At 53.3% G+C, this 15277-nt stretch overlaps 17 non-coding genes across 17 annotated transcripts; all 17 read left to right on the top strand.

Annotated features, from left to right (window-relative positions):
• Positions 1–283: 283 nt before the first annotated feature.
• On the top strand, positions 284–447 carry LOC137068217 (U1 spliceosomal RNA). The gene has a single exon (XR_010903916.1). It is a non-coding gene; the product is annotated as a U1 spliceosomal RNA (small nuclear RNA).
• Positions 448–1455: 1008 nt separating this feature from the next.
• Positions 1456–1646, top strand: LOC137068238 (U2 spliceosomal RNA). The gene has a single exon (XR_010903936.1). It is a non-coding gene; the product is annotated as a U2 spliceosomal RNA (small nuclear RNA).
• Positions 1647–2112: 466 nt separating this feature from the next.
• Positions 2113–2276, top strand: LOC137068298 (U1 spliceosomal RNA). Its single transcript, XR_010903992.1, has one exon. It is a non-coding gene; the product is annotated as a U1 spliceosomal RNA (small nuclear RNA).
• Positions 2277–3284: 1008 nt separating this feature from the next.
• Positions 3285–3475, top strand: LOC137068239 (U2 spliceosomal RNA). Its single transcript, XR_010903937.1, has one exon. It is a non-coding gene; the product is annotated as a U2 spliceosomal RNA (small nuclear RNA).
• A 466-nt stretch (positions 3476–3941) lies between these two features.
• On the top strand, positions 3942–4105 carry LOC137068229 (U1 spliceosomal RNA). The gene has a single exon (XR_010903928.1). It is a non-coding gene; the product is annotated as a U1 spliceosomal RNA (small nuclear RNA).
• A 1008-nt stretch (positions 4106–5113) lies between these two features.
• LOC137068240 (U2 spliceosomal RNA) lies at positions 5114–5304 on the top strand. Its single transcript, XR_010903938.1, has one exon. It is a non-coding gene; the product is annotated as a U2 spliceosomal RNA (small nuclear RNA).
• A 466-nt stretch (positions 5305–5770) lies between these two features.
• Positions 5771–5934, top strand: LOC137068299 (U1 spliceosomal RNA). Its single transcript, XR_010903993.1, has one exon. It is a non-coding gene; the product is annotated as a U1 spliceosomal RNA (small nuclear RNA).
• A 1008-nt stretch (positions 5935–6942) lies between these two features.
• On the top strand, positions 6943–7133 carry LOC137068242 (U2 spliceosomal RNA). Its single transcript, XR_010903940.1, has one exon. It is a non-coding gene; the product is annotated as a U2 spliceosomal RNA (small nuclear RNA).
• Positions 7134–7595: 462 nt separating this feature from the next.
• Positions 7596–7759, top strand: LOC137068192 (U1 spliceosomal RNA). The gene has a single exon (XR_010903893.1). It is a non-coding gene; the product is annotated as a U1 spliceosomal RNA (small nuclear RNA).
• Positions 7760–8767: 1008 nt separating this feature from the next.
• On the top strand, positions 8768–8958 carry LOC137068243 (U2 spliceosomal RNA). Its single transcript, XR_010903941.1, has one exon. It is a non-coding gene; the product is annotated as a U2 spliceosomal RNA (small nuclear RNA).
• Positions 8959–9424: 466 nt separating this feature from the next.
• LOC137068300 (U1 spliceosomal RNA) lies at positions 9425–9588 on the top strand. The gene has a single exon (XR_010903994.1). It is a non-coding gene; the product is annotated as a U1 spliceosomal RNA (small nuclear RNA).
• Positions 9589–10596: 1008 nt separating this feature from the next.
• Positions 10597–10787, top strand: LOC137068244 (U2 spliceosomal RNA). The gene has a single exon (XR_010903942.1). It is a non-coding gene; the product is annotated as a U2 spliceosomal RNA (small nuclear RNA).
• Positions 10788–11253: 466 nt separating this feature from the next.
• Positions 11254–11417, top strand: LOC137068302 (U1 spliceosomal RNA). Its single transcript, XR_010903995.1, has one exon. It is a non-coding gene; the product is annotated as a U1 spliceosomal RNA (small nuclear RNA).
• A 1008-nt stretch (positions 11418–12425) lies between these two features.
• Positions 12426–12616, top strand: LOC137068245 (U2 spliceosomal RNA). The gene has a single exon (XR_010903943.1). It is a non-coding gene; the product is annotated as a U2 spliceosomal RNA (small nuclear RNA).
• Positions 12617–13082: 466 nt separating this feature from the next.
• On the top strand, positions 13083–13246 carry LOC137068304 (U1 spliceosomal RNA). Its single transcript, XR_010903997.1, has one exon. It is a non-coding gene; the product is annotated as a U1 spliceosomal RNA (small nuclear RNA).
• A 1008-nt stretch (positions 13247–14254) lies between these two features.
• Positions 14255–14445, top strand: LOC137068247 (U2 spliceosomal RNA). The gene has a single exon (XR_010903944.1). It is a non-coding gene; the product is annotated as a U2 spliceosomal RNA (small nuclear RNA).
• Positions 14446–14911: 466 nt separating this feature from the next.
• On the top strand, positions 14912–15075 carry LOC137068305 (U1 spliceosomal RNA). The gene has a single exon (XR_010903998.1). It is a non-coding gene; the product is annotated as a U1 spliceosomal RNA (small nuclear RNA).
• The last annotated feature ends 202 nt before the right edge of the window (positions 15076–15277 follow it).

Below are 15277 nucleotides of genomic sequence, written 5' to 3' on the forward strand. Positions count from 1 at the left end.
CAAAAGCGTCGGTTGCCGGCCGGCTGACTCATCACCGTCACAGCACGTTTTTTGATGTCCCTCTTATTTGAGAGTCTTTACCAACGAGCTGACGAGTCGAATCAGGGGTTTGTGTTGGATGGATTAGGGACACCTGATTCAAATCAAGGTCACGCACGCACGCACGCAGCAGTCAAGCAATGGAAGGTGCCCCGTCCTTCCTTTTCTTGGGGGAGGGGAAGGTCACCGTGTTTGAGGATGGCGAAGGGGGATAGGGCGCCTCTGCCTGGAGGCCAGGCAACTCATACTTACCTGGCAGGGGAGACACCATGATCAGGAAGGTGGTTCACCCAGGGTGAGGCTCGGCCATTGCACTCCGGTTGTGCTGACCCCTGCGAATTCCCCAAATGTGGGAATCTCGACTGCATAATTTATGGTAGTGGGGGACTGCGTTCGCGCTCTCCCCTGTACACACTGGTTAAAAGCAGATAGCGTGGAGGGAAAAAGCGTGCGGTTCTTGACGCTTGTGGCGCCGCCCACTGCCCCAAAGGGTGAAGTTGCACCAGTTTTGTTATGTTTCTGTCTCTTTCTGCTGTGTCAGCCAGTGACCCGGAGAGTTCAGAGAACTGAACTGCGTTTGTTTTCATCGAGGTTGTCGAAACCTGCGACCGGTTTGCCGAATGTGGTTTTTCCCACAAACTTTGATATTCAACGGACGAGTTGATTGACAGCAGTGGTCCCAAAGGCAAAGTTGTTCGGATGGAGGTTTTCTGTCGTATGGTACGACTGTCTCGTGCGCGTGCTGTGAAAAAGCACGCGACATACGTTCGCCTATAGCCGCTCTCATGTTGTTGCTTTTTCATTTTAAAGCGCCACTAGGTGGCCATTCACCGCGTCCTTTCTCGCCTGACCCCAGACTGAGCCCGTGCACGGGTGTACCGGCTTGGGTGAAATTGTCTCGTTCCGTCCAAGAGCTATAGCCGTTCTAGCAAACCCCGCCTCGCCCAGCCCGTAGGTTTCGGCCTGCCGCCGCCAAGCTGAATCGAAATTCCCACTTTTTTTCCGATCTGGACGGACAGTCAGACTCCAGAGAATCTTTCTGCACTGGTTTGGGCCAGATCGGGCAAAAGACCTAGGACTAGTGTGCAAAAGTAGGTTTTTCACAAAATCCCAAATACCCGAAAATTTCGCCAGCGCAACCTTCGAATCCGAGGCATGCGTCTCGCTCGGCTCGAGCCAAGGATTCCGATGATATAAGACACTTGGTTCTGCGGCGTGCGGTTTGGGAGCTACGAGCCATTTCGTGCCGGGCCCATCGGGGGGCCAGCCTTGGTGATGTTGTAGAGCGAGTGGCTAGTACCATCCCTCAAAGTTTCAGGTCTCTACGACGTAAGGCCTTTGCCAACCCTCCCCCCCTCACCGCTTCCCAGATGGGCGTCGCCTTTGCCCGCTCCCCTGCCGCTGCGTCATTGTGTCATCGCTTCTCGGCCTTTTGGCTAAGATCAAGTGTAGTATCTGTTCTTATCAGTTTAATATCTGATACGTCCCCTATCCGGGGACTGCATATTAAATTGATTTTTGGCACATGGAGCCGGAACCGGGGCTTGCTCCGTCCACTCCACGCATCGACCTGGTATTGCAGTGCCTCCAGGAACGGTGTGCTTCCCCTTTTTGGGGACTGCGAATTGTTGTGACTAATAGAAGAACCAACAACACCACTGGAATTTTGTCAGAGAATACAGAAATACGCAGGAAGCGCATACAGAATGACGATGAGGTGACGCAACGATGACCGTGCCACAGAGAAAGCAGCAAGCTGCGGTCATATGAGCATAGGGAAAAAAGAAGAACAAAAGCGTCGGTTGCCGGCCGGCTGACTCATCACCGTCACAGCACGTTTTTTGATGTCCCTCTTATTTGAGAGTCTTTACCAACGAGCTGATGAGTCGAATCAGGGGTTTGTGTTGGATGGATTAGGGACACCTGATTCAAATCAAGGTCACGCACGCACGCACGCAGCAGTCAAGCAATGGAAGGTGCCCCGTCCTTCCTTTTCTTGGGGGAGGGGAAGGTCACCGTGTTTGAGGATGGCGAAGGGGGATAGGGCGCCTCTGCCTGGAGGCCAGGCAACTCATACTTACCTGGCAGGGGAGACACCATGATCAGGAAGGTGGTTCACCCAGGGCGAGGCTCGGCCATTGCACTCCGGTTGTGCTGACCCCTGCGAATTCCCCAAATGTGGGAATCTCGACTGCATAATTTATGGTAGTGGGGGACTGCGTTCGCGCTCTCCCCTGTACACACTGGTTAAAAGCAGATAGCGTGGAGGGAAAAAGCGTGCGGTTCTTGACGCTTGTGGCGCCGCCCACTGCCCCAAAGGGTGAAGTTGCACCAGTTTTGTTATGTTTCTGTCTCTTTCTGCTGTGTCAGCCAGTGACCCGGAGAGTTCAGAGAACTGAACTGCGTTTGTTTTCATCGAGGTTGTCGAAACCTGCGACCGGTTTGCCGAATGTGGTTTTTCCCACAAACTTTGATATTCAACGGACGAGTTGATTGACAGCAGTGGTCCCAAAGGCAAAGTTGTTCGGATGGAGGTTTTCTGTCGTATGGTACGACTGTCTCGTGCGCGTGCTGTGAAAAAGCACGCGACATACGTTCGCCTATAGCCGCTCTCATGTTGTTGCTTTTTCATTTTAAAGCGCCACTAGGTGGCCATTCACCGCGTCCTTTCTCGCCTGACCCCAGACTGAGCCCGTGCACGGGTGTACCGGCTTGGGTGAAATTGTCTCGTTCCGTCCAAGAGCTATAGCCGTTCTAGCAGACCCCGCCTCGCCCAGCCCGTAGGTTTCGGCCTGCCGCCGCCAAGCTGAATCGAAATTCCCACTTTTTTTCCGATCTGGACGGACAGTCAGACTCCAGAGAATCTTTCTGCACTGGTTTGGGCCAGATCGGGCAAAAGACCTAGGACTAGTGTGCAAAAGTAGGTTTTTCACAAAATCCCAAATACCCGAAAATTTCGCCAGCGCAACCTTCGAATCCGAGGCATGCGTCTCGCTCGGCTCGAGCCAAGGATTCCGATGATATAAGACACTTGGTTCTGCGGCGTGCGGTTTGGGAGCTACGAGCCATTTCGTGCCGGGCCCATCGGGGGGCCAGCCTTGGTGATGTTGTAGAGCGAGTGGCTAGTACCATCCCTCAAAGTTTCAGGTCTCTACGACGTAAGGCCTTTGCCAACCCTCCCCCCCTCACCGCTTCCCAGATGGGCGTCGCCTTTGCCGGCTCCCCTGCCGCTGCGTCATTGTGTCATCGCTTCTCGGCCTTTTGGCTAAGATCAAGTGTAGTATCTGTTCTTATCAGTTTAATATCTGATACGTCCCCTATCCGGGGACTGCATATTAAATTGATTTTTGGCACATGGAGCCGGAACCGGGGCTTGCTCCGTCCACTCCACGCATCGACCTGGTATTGCAGTGCCTCCAGGAACGGTGTGCTTCCCCTTTTTGGGGACTGCGAATTGTTGTGACTAATAGAAGAACCAACAACACCACTGGAATTTTGTCAGAGAATACAGAAATACGCAGGAAGCGCATACAGAATGACGATGAGGTGACGCAACGATGACCGTGCCACAGAGAAAGCAGCAAGCTGCGGTCATATGAGCATAGGGAAAAAAGAAGAACAAAAGCGTCGGTTGCCGGCCGGCTGACTCATCACCGTCACAGCACGTTTTTTGATGTCCCTCTTATTTGAGAGTCTTTACCAACGAGCTGACGAGTCGAATCAGGGGTTTGTGTTGGATGGATTAGGGACACCTGATTCAAATCAAGGTCACGCACGCACGCACGCAGCAGTCAAGCAATGGAAGGTGCCCCGTCCTTCCTTTTCTTGGGGGAGGGGAAGGTCACCGTGTTTGAGGATGGCGAAGGGGGATAGGGCGCCTCTGCCTGGAGGCCAGGCAACTCATACTTACCTGGCAGGGGAGACACCATGATCAGGAAGGTGGTTCACCCAGGGTGAGGCTCGGCCATTGCACTCCGGTTGTGCTGACCCCTGCGAATTCCCCAAATGTGGGAATCTCGACTGCATAATTTATGGTAGTGGGGGACTGCGTTCGCGCTCTCCCCTGTACACACTGGTTAAAAGCAGATAGCGTGGAGGGAAAAAGCGTGCGGTTCTTGACGCTTGTGGCGCCGCCCACTGCCCCAAAGGGTGAAGTTGCACCAGTTTTGTTATGTTTCTGTCTCTTTCTGCTGTGTCAGCCAGTGACCCGGAGAGTTCAGAGAACTGAACTGCGTTTGTTTTCATCGAGGTTGTCGAAACCTGCGACCGGTTTGCCGAATGTGGTTTTTCCCACAAACTTTGATATTCAACGGACGAGTTGATTGACAGCAGTGGTCCCAAAGGCAAAGTTGTTCGGATGGAGGTTTTCTGTCGTATGGTACGACTGTCTCGTGCGCGTGCTGTGAAAAAGCACGCGACATACGTTCGCCTATAGCCGCTCTCATGTTGTTGCTTTTTCATTTTAAAGCGCCACTAGGTGGCCATTCACCGCGTCCTTTCTCGCCTGACCCCAGACTGAGCCCGTGCACGGGTGTACCGGCTTGGGTGAAATTGTCTCGTTCCGTCCAAGAGCTATAGCCGTTCTAGCAGACCCCGCCTCGCCCAGCCCGTAGGTTTCGGCCTGCCGCCGCCAAGCTGAATCGAAATTCCCACTTTTTTTCCGATCTGGACGGACAGTCAGACTCCAGAGAATCTTTCTGCACTGGTTTGGGCCAGATCGGGCAAAAGACCTAGGACTAGTGTGCAAAAGTAGGTTTTTCACAAAATCCCAAATACCCGAAAATTTCGCCAGCGCAACCTTCGAATCCGAGGCATGCGTCTCGCTCGGCTCGAGCCAAGGATTCCGATGATATAAGACACTTGGTTCTGCGGCGTGCGGTTTGGGAGCTACGAGCCATTTCGTGCCGGGCCCATCGGGGGGCCAGCCTTGGTGATGTTGTAGAGCGAGTGGCTAGTACCATCCCTCAAAGTTTCAGGTCTCTACGACGTAAGGCCTTTGCCAACCCTCCCCCCCTCACCGCTTCCCAGATGGGCGTCGCCTTTGCCCGCTCCCCTGCCGCTGCGTCATTGTGTCATCGCTTCTCGGCCTTTTGGCTAAGATCAAGTGTAGTATCTGTTCTTATCAGTTTAATATCTGATACGTCCCCTATCCGGGGACTGCATATTAAATTGATTTTTGGCACATGGAGCCGGAACCGGGGCTTGCTCCGTCCACTCCACGCATCGACCTGGTATTGCAGTGCCTCCAGGAACGGTGTGCTTCCCCTTTTTGGGGACTGCGAATTGTTGTGACTAATAGAAGAACCAACAACACCACTGGAATTTTGTCAGAGAATACAGAAATACGCAGGAAGCGCATACAGAATGACGATGAGGTGACGCAACGATGACCGTGCCACAGAGAAAGCAGCAAGCTGCGGTCATATGAGCATAGGGAAAAAAGAAGAACAAAAGCGTCGGTTGCCGGCCGGCTGACTCATCACCGTCACAGCACGTTTTTTGATGTCCCTCTTATTTGAGAGTCTTTACCAACGAGCTGATGAGTCGAATCAGGGGTTTGTGTTGGATGGATTAGGGACACCTGATTCAAATCAAGGTCACGCACGCACGCACGCAGCAGTCAAGCAATGGAAGGTGCCCCGTCCTTCCTTTTCTTGGGGGAGGGGAAGGTCACCGTGTTTGAGGATGGCGAAGGGGGATAGGGCGCCTCTGCCTGGAGGCCAGGCAACTCATACTTACCTGGCAGGGGAGACACCATGATCAGGAAGGTGGTTCACCCAGGGCGAGGCTCGGCCATTGCACTCCGGTTGTGCTGACCCCTGCGAATTCCCCAAATGTGGGAATCTCGACTGCATAATTTATGGTAGTGGGGGACTGCGTTCGCGCTCTCCCCTGTACACACTGGTTAAAAGCAGATAGCGTGGAGGGAAAAAGCGTGCGGTTCTTGACGCTTGTGGCGCCGCCCACTGCCCCAAAGGGTGAAGTTGCACCAGTTTTGTTATGTTTCTGTCTCTTTCTGCTGTGTCAGCCAGTGACCCGGAGAGTTCAGAGAACTGAACTGCGTTTGTTTTCATCGAGGTTGTCGAAACCTGCGACCGGTTTGCCGAATGTGGTTTTTCCCACAAACTTTGATATTCAACGGACGAGTTGATTGACAGCAGTGGTCCCAAAGGCAAAGTTGTTCGGATGGAGGTTTTCTGTCGTATGGTACGACTGTCTCGTGCGCGTGCTGTGAAAAAGCACGCGACATACGTTCGCCTATAGCCGCTCTCATGTTGTTGCTTTTTCATTTTAAAGCGCCACTAGGTGGCCATTCACCGCGTCCTTTCTCGCCTGACCCCAGACTGAGCCCGTGCACGGGTGTACCGGCTTGGGTGAAATTGTCTCGTTCCGTCCAAGAGCTATAGCCGTTCTAGCAGACCCCGCCTCGCCCAGCCCGTAGGTTTCGGCCTGCCGCCGCCAAGCTGAATCGAAATTCCCACTTTTTTTCCGATCTGGACGGACAGTCAGACTCCAGAGAATCTTTCTGCACTGGTTTGGGCCAGATCGGGCAAAAGACCTAGGACTAGTGTGCAAAAGTAGGTTTTTCACAAAATCCCAAATACCCGAAAATTTCGCCAGCGCAACCTTCGAATCCGAGGCATGCGTCTCGCTCGGCTCGAGCCAAGGATTCCGATGATATAAGACACTTGGTTCTGCGGCGTGCGGTTTGGGAGCTACGAGCCATTTCGTGCCGGGCCCATCGGGGGGCCAGCCTTGGTGATGTTGTAGAGCGAGTGGCTAGTACCATCCCTCAAAGTTTCAGGTCTCTACGACGTAAGGCCTTTGCCAACCCTCCCCCCCTCACCGCTTCCCAGATGGGCGTCGCCTTTGCCGGCTCCCCTGCCGCTGCGTCATTGTGTCATCGCTTCTCGGCCTTTTGGCTAAGATCAAGTGTAGTATCTGTTCTTATCAGTTTAATATCTGATACGTCCCCTATCCGGGGACTGCATATTAAATTGATTTTTGGCACATGGAGCCGGAACCGGGGCTTGCTCCGTCCACTCCACGCATCGACCTGGTATTGCAGTGCCTCCAGGAACGGTGTGCTTCCCCTTTTTGGGGACTGCGAATTGTTGTGACTAATAGAAGAACCAACAACACCACTGGAATTTTGTCAGAGAATACAGAAATACGCAGGAAGCGCATACAGAATGACGATGAGGTGACGCAACGATGACCGTGCCACAGAGAAAGCAGCAAGCTGCGGTCATATGAGCATAGGGAAAAAAGAAGAACAAAAGCGTCGGTTGCCGGCCGGCTGACTCATCACCGTCACAGCACGTTTTTTGATGTCCCTCTTATTTGAGAGTCTTTACCAACGAGCTGATGAGTCGAATCAGGGGTTTGTGTTGGATGGATTAGGGACACCTGATTCAAATCAAGGTCACGCACGCACGCAGCAGTCAAGCAATGGAAGGTGCCCCGTCCTTCCTTTTCTTGGGGGAGGGGAAGGTCACCGTGTTTGAGGTTGGCGAAGGGGGATAGGGCGCCTCTGCCTGGAGGCCAGGCAACTCATACTTACCTGGCAGGGGAGACACCATGATCAGGAAGGTGGTTCACCCAGGGCGAGGCTCGGCCATTGCACTCCAGTTGTGCTGACCCCTGCGAATTCCCCAAATGTGGGAATCTCGACTGCATAATTTATGGTAGTGGGGGACTGCGTTCGCGCTCTCCCCTGTACACACTGGTTAAAAGCAGATAGCGTGGAGGGAAAAAGCGTGCGGTTCTTGACGCTTGTGGCGCCGCCCACTGCCCCAAAGGGTGAAGTTGCACCAGTTTTGTTATGTTTCTGTCTCTTTCTGCTGTGTCAGCCAGTGACCCGGAGAGTTCAGAGAACTGAACTGCGTTTGTTTTCATCGAGGTTGTCGAAACCTGCGACCGGTTTGCCGAATGTGGTTTTTCCCACAAACTTTGATATTCAACGGACGAGTTGATTGACAGCAGTGGTCCCAAAGGCAAAGTTGTTCGGATGGAGGTTTTCTGTCGTATGGTACGACTGTCTCGTGAGCGTGCTGTGAAAAAGCACGCGACATACGTTCGCCTATAGCCGCTCTCATGTTGTTGCTTTTTCATTTTAAAGCGCCACTAGGTGGCCATTCACCGCGTCCTTTCTCGCCTGACCCCAGACTGAGCCCGTGCACGGGTGTACCGGCTTGGGTGAAATTGTCTCGTTCCGTCCAAGAGCTATAGCCGTTCTAGCAGACCCCGCCTCGCCCAGCCCGTAGGTTTCGGCCTGCCGCCGCCAAGCTGAATCGAAATTCCCACTTTTTTTCCGATCTGGACGGACAGTCAGACTCCAGAGAATCTTTCTGCACTGGTTTGGGCCAGATCGGGCAAAAGACCTAGGACTAGTGTGCAAAAGTAGGTTTTTCACAAAATCCCAAATACCCGAAAATTTCGCCAGCGCAACCTTCGAATCCGAGGCATGCGTCTCGCTCGGCTCGAGCCAAGGATTCCGATGATATAAGACACTTGGTTCTGCGGCGTGCGGTTTGGGAGCTACGAGCCATTTCGTGCCGGGCCCATCGGGGGGCCAGCCTTGGTGATGTTGTAGAGCGAGTGGCTAGTACCATCCCTCAAAGTTTCAGGTCTCTACGACGTAAGGCCTTTGCCAACCCTCCCCCCCTCACCGCTTCCCAGATGGGCGTCGCCTTTGCCGGCTCCCCTGCCGCTGCGTCATTGTGTCATCGCTTCTCGGCCTTTTGGCTAAGATCAAGTGTAGTATCTGTTCTTATCAGTTTAATATCTGATACGTCCCCTATCCGGGGACTGCATATTAAATTGATTTTTGGCACATGGAGCCGGAACCGGGGCTTGCTCCGTCCACTCCACGCATCGACCTGGTATTGCAGTGCCTCCAGGAACGGTGTGCTTCCCCTTTTTGGGGACTGCGACTTGTTGTGACTAATAGAAGAACCAACAACACCACTGGAATTTTGTCAGAGAATACAGAAATACGCAGGAAGCGCATACAGAATGACGATGAGGTGACGCAACGATGACCGTGCCACAGAGAAAGCAGCAAGCTGCGGTCATATGAGCATAGGGAAAAAAGAAGAACAAAAGCGTCGGTTGCCGGCCGGCTGACTCATCACCGTCACAGCACGTTTTTTGATGTCCCTCTTATTTGAGAGTCTTTACCAACGAGCTGACGAGTCGAATCAGGGGTTTGTGTTGGATGGATTAGGGACACCTGATTCAAATCAAGGTCACGCACGCACGCACGCAGCAGTCAAGCAATGGAAGGTGCCCCGTCCTTCCTTTTCTTGGGGGAGGGGAAGGTCACCGTGTTTGAGGATGGCGAAGGGGGATAGGGCGCCTCTGCCTGGAGGCCAGGCAACTCATACTTACCTGGCAGGGGAGACACCATGATCAGGAAGGTGGTTCACCCAGGGCGAGGCTCGGCCATTGCACTCCGGTTGTGCTGACCCCTGCGAATTCCCCAAATGTGGGAATCTCGACTGCATAATTTATGGTAGTGGGGGACTGCGTTCGCGCTCTCCCCTGTACACACTGGTTAAAAGCAGATAGCGTGGAGGGAAAAAGCGTGCGGTTCTTGACGCTTGTGGCGCAGCCCACTGCCCCAAAGGGTGAAGTTGCACCAGTTTTGTTATGTTTCTGTCTCTTTCTGCTGTGTCAGCCAGTGACCCGGAGAGTTCAGAGAACTGAACTGCGTTTGTTTTCATCGAGGTTGTCGAAACCTGCGACCGGTTTGCCGAATGTGGTTTTTCCCACAAACTTTGATATTCAACGGACGAGTTGATTGACAGCAGTGGTCCCAAAGGCAAAGTTGTTCGGATGGAGGTTTTCTGTCGTATGGTACGACTGTCTCGTGCGCGTGCTGTGAAAAAGCACGCGACATACGTTCGCCTATAGCCGCTCTCATGTTGTTGCTTTTTCATTTTAAAGCGCCACTAGGTGGCCATTCACCGCGTCCTTTCTCGCCTGACCCCAGACTGAGCCCGTGCACGGGTGTACCGGCTTGGGTGAAATTGTCTCGTTCCGTCCAAGAGCTATAGCCGTTCTAGCAGACCCCGCCTCGCCCAGCCCGTAGGTTTCGGCCTGCCGCCGCCAAGCTGAATCGAAATTCCCACTTTTTTTCCGATCTGGACGGACAGTCAGACTCCAGAGAATCTTTCTGCACTGGTTTGGGCCAGATCGGGCAAAAGACCTAGGACTAGTGTGCAAAAGTAGGTTTTTCACAAAATCCCAAATACCCGAAAATTTCGCCAGCGCAACCTTCGAATCCGAGGCATGCGTCTCGCTCGGCTCGAGCCAAGGATTCCGATGATATAAGACACTTGGTTCTGCGGCGTGCGGTTTGGGAGCTACGAGCCATTTCGTGCCGGGCCCATCGGGGGGCCAGCCTTGGTGATGTTGTAGAGCGAGTGGCTAGTACCATCCCTCAAAGTTTCAGGTCTCTACGACGTAAGGCCTTTGCCAACCCTCCCCCCCTCACCGCTTCCCAGATGGGCGTCGCCTTTGCCGGCTCCCCTGCCGCTGCGTCATTGTGTCATCGCTTCTCGGCCTTTTGGCTAAGATCAAGTGTAGTATCTGTTCTTATCAGTTTAATATCTGATACGTCCCCTATCCGGGGACTGCATATTAAATTGATTTTTGGCACATGGAGCCGGAACCGGGGCTTGCTCCGTCCACTCCACGCATCGACCTGGTATTGCAGTGCCTCCAGGAACGGTGTGCTTCCCCTTTTTGGGGACTGCGAATTGTTGTGACTAATAGAAGAACCAACAACACCACTGGAATTTTGTCAGAGAATACAGAAATACGCAGGAAGCGCATACAGAATGACGATGAGGTGACGCAACGATGACCGTGCCACAGAGAAAGCAGCAAGCTGCGGTCATATGAGCATAGGGAAAAAAGAAGAACAAAAGCGTCGGTTGCCGGCCGGCTGACTCATCACCGTCACAGCACGTTTTTTGATGTCCCTCTTATTTGAGAGTCTTTACCAACGAGCTGACGAGTCGAATCAGGGGTTTGTGTTGGATGGATTAGGGACACCTGATTCAAATCAAGGTCACGCACGCACGCACGCAGCAGTCAAGCAATGGAAGGTGCCCCGTCCTTCCTTTTCTTGGGGGAGGGGAAGGTCACCGTGTTTGAGGATGGCGAAGGGGGATAGGGCGCCTCTGCCTGGAGGCCAGGCAACTCATACTTACCTGGCAGGGGAGACACCATGATCAGGAAGGTGGTTCACCCAGGGCGAGGCTCGGCCATTGCACTCCGGTTGTGCTGACCCCTGCGAATTCCCCAAATGTGGGAATCTCGACTGCATAATTTATGGTAGTGGGGGACTGCGTTCGCGCTCTCCCCTGTACACACTGGTTAAAAGCAGATAGCGTGGAGGGAAAAAGCGTGCGGTTCTTGACGCTTGTGGCGCAGCCCACTGCCCCAAAGGGTGAAGTTGCACCAGTTTTGTTATGTTTCTGTCTCTTTCTGCTGTGTCAGCCAGTGACCCGGAGAGTTCAGAGAACTGAACTGCGTTTGTTTTCATCGAGGTTGTCGAAACCTGCGACCGGTTTGCCGAATGTGGTTTTTCCCACAAACTTTGATATTCAACGGACGAGTTGATTGACAGCAGTGGTCCCAAAGGCAAAGTTGTTCGGATGGAGGTTTTCTGTCGTATGGTACGACTGTCTCGTGCGCGTGCTGTGAAAAAGCACGCGACATACGTTCGCCTATAGCCGCTCTTATGTTGTTGCTTTTTCATTTTAAAGCGCCACTAGGTGGCCATTCACCGCGTCCTTTCTCGCCTGACCCCAGACTGAGCCCGTGCACGGGTGTACCGGCTTGGGTGAAATTGTCTCGTTCCGTCCAAGAGCTATAGCCGTTCTAGCAGACCCCGCCTCGCCCAGCCCGTAGGTTTCGGCCTGCCGCCGCCAAGCTGAATCGAAATTCCCACTTTTTTTCCGATCTGGACGGACAGTCAGACTCCAGAGAATCTTTCTGCACTGGTTTGGGCCAGATCGGGCAAAAGACCTAGGACTAGTGTGCAAAAGTAGGTTTTTCACAAAATCCCAAATACCCGAAAATTTCGCCAGCGCAACCTTCGAATCCGAGGCATGCGTCTCGCTCGGCTCGAGCCAAGGATTCCGATGATATAAGACACTTGGTTCTGCGGCGTGCGGTTTGGGAGCTACGAGCCATTTCGTGCCGGGCCCATCGGGGGGCCAGCCTTGGTGATGTTGTAGAGCGAGTGGCTAGTACCATCCCTCAAAGTTTCAGGTCTCTACGACGTAAGGCCTTTGCCAACCCTCCCCCCCTCACCGCTTCCCAGATGGGCGTCGCCTTTGCCGGCTCCCCTGCCGCTGCGTCATTGTGTCATCGCTTCTCGGCCTTTTGGCTAAGATCAAGTGTAGTATCTGTTCTTATCAGTTTAATATCTGATACGTCCCCTATCCGGGGACTGCATATTAAATTGATTTTTGGCACATGGAGCCGGAACCGGGGCTTGCTCCGTCCACTCCACGCATCGACCTGGTATTGCAGTGCCTCCAGGAACGGTGTGCTTCCCCTTTTTGGGGACTGCGAATTGTTGTGACTAATAGAAGAACCAACAACACCACTGGAATTTTGTCAGAGAATACAGAAATACGCAGGAAGCGCATACAGAATGACGATGAGGTGACGCAACGATGACCGTGCCACAGAGAAAGCAGCAAGCTGCGGTCATATGAGCATAGGGAAAAAAGAAGAACAAAAGCGTCGGTTGCCGGCCGGCTGACTCATCACCGTCACAGCACGTTTTTTGATGTCCCTCTTATTTGAGAGTCTTTACCAACGAGCTGACGAGTCGAATCAGGGGTTTGTGTTGGATGGATTAGGGACACCTGATTCAAATCAAGGTCACGCACGCACGCACGCAGCAGTCAAGCAATGGAAGGTGCCCCGTCCTTCCTTTTCTTGGGGGAGGGGAAGGTCACCGTGTTTGAGGATGGCGAAGGGGGATAGGGCGCCTCTGCCTGGAGGCCAGGCAACTCATACTTACCTGGCAGGGGAGACACCATGATCAGGAAGGTGGTTCACCCAGGGCGAGGCTCGGCCATTGCACTCCGGTTGTGCTGACCCCTGCGAATTCCCCAAATGTGGGAATCTCGACTGCATAATTTATGGTAGTGGGGGACTGCGTTCGCGCTCTCCCCTGTACACACTGGTTAAAAGCAGATAGCGTGGAGGGAAAAAGCGTGCGGTTCTTGACGCTTGTGGCGCAGCCCACTGCCCCAAAGGGTGAAGTTGCACCAGTTTTGTTATGTTTCTGTCTCTTTCTGCTGTGTCAGCCAGTGACCCGGAGAGTTCAGAGAACTGAACTGCGTTTGTTTTCATCGAGGTTGTCGAAACCTGCGACCGGTTTGCCGAATGTGGTTTTTCCCACAAACTTTGATATTCAACGGACGAGTTGATTGACAGCAGTGGTCCCAAAGGCAAAGTTGTTCGGATGGAGGTTTTCTGTCGTATGGTACGACTGTCTCGTGCGCGTGCTGTGAAAAAGCACGCGACATACGTTCGCCTATAGCCGCTCTCATGTTGTTGCTTTTTCATTTTAAAGCGCCACTAGGTGGCCATTCACCGCGTCCTTTCTCGCCTGACCCCAGACTGAGCCCGTGCACGGGTGTACCGGCTTGGGTGAAATTGTCTCGTTCCGTCCAAGAGCTATAGCCGTTCTAGCAGACCCCGCCTCGCCCAGCCCGTAGGTTTCGGCCTGCCGCCGCCAAGCTGAATCGAAATTCCCACTTTTTTTCCGATCTGGACGGACAGTCAGACTCCAGAGAATCTTTCTGCACTGGTTTGGGCCAGATCGGGCAAAAGACCTAGGACTAGTGTGCAAAAGTAGGTTTTTCACAAAATCCCAAATACCCGAAAATTTCGCCAGCGCAACCTTCGAATCCGAGGCATGCGTCTCGCTCGGCTCGAGCCAAGGATTCCGATGATATAAGACACTTGGTTCTGCGGCGTGCGGTTTGGGAGCTACGAGCCATTTCGTGCCGGGCCCATCGGGGGGCCAGCCTTGGTGATGTTGTAGAGCGAGTGGCTAGTACCATCCCTCAAAGTTTCAGGTCTCTACGACGTAAGGCCTTTGCCAACCCTCCCCCCCTCACCGCTTCCCAGATGGGCGTCGCCTTTGCCCGCTCCCCTGCCGCTGCGTCATTGTGTCATCGCTTCTCGGCCTTTTGGCTAAGATCAAGTGTAGTATCTGTTCTTATCAGTTTAATATCTGATACGTCCCCTATCCGGGGACTGCATATTAAATTGATTTTTGGCACATGGAGCCGGAACCGGGGCTTGCTCCGTCCACTCCACGCATCGACCTGGTATTGCAGTGCCTCCAGGAACGGTGTGCTTCCCCTTTTTGGGGACTGCGAATTGTTGTGACTAATAGAAGAACCAACAACACCACTGGAATTTTGTCAGAGAATACAGAAATACGCAGGAAGCGCATACAGAATGACGATGAGGTGACGCAACGATGACCGTGCCACAGAGAAAGCAGCAAGCTGCGGTCATATGAGCATAGGGAAAAAAGAAGAACAAAAGCGTCGGTTGCCGGCCGGCTGACTCATCACCGTCACAGCACGTTTTTTGATGTCCCTCTTATTTGAGAGTCTTTACCAACGAGCTGACGAGTCGAATCAGGGGTTTGTGTTGGATGGATTAGGGACACCTGATTCAAATCAAGGTCACGCACGCACGCACGCAGCAGTCAAGCAATGGAAGGTGCCCCGTCCTTCCTTTTCTTGGGGGAGGGGAAGGTCACCGTGTTTGAGGATGGCGAAGGGGGATAGGGCGCCTCTGCCTGGAGGCCAGGCAACTCATACTTACCTGGCAGGGGAGACACCATGATCAGGAAGGTGGTTCACCCAGGGCGAGGCTCGGCCATTGCACTCCGGTTGTGCTGACCCCTGCGAATTCCCCAAATGTGGGAATCTCGACTGCATAATTTATGGTAGTGGGGGACTGCGTTCGCGCTCTCCCCTGTACACACTGGTTAAAAGCAGATAGCGTGGAGGGAAAAAGCGTGCGGTTCTTGACGCTTGTGGCGCCGCCCACTGCCCCAAAGGGTGAAGTTGCACCAGTTTTGTTATGTTTCTGTCTCTTTCTGCTGTGTCAGCCAGTGACCCGGAGAGTTCAGAGAACTGAACTGCGTTTGTTTTCATCGAGGTTGTCGAAACCTGCGACC

This window comes from Pseudorasbora parva, unplaced genomic scaffold, assembly GCF_024679245.1.
Source record: "Pseudorasbora parva isolate DD20220531a unplaced genomic scaffold, ASM2467924v1 scaffold_61, whole genome shotgun sequence".
NCBI lineage: Eukaryota > Metazoa > Chordata > Actinopteri > Cypriniformes > Gobionidae > Pseudorasbora > Pseudorasbora parva.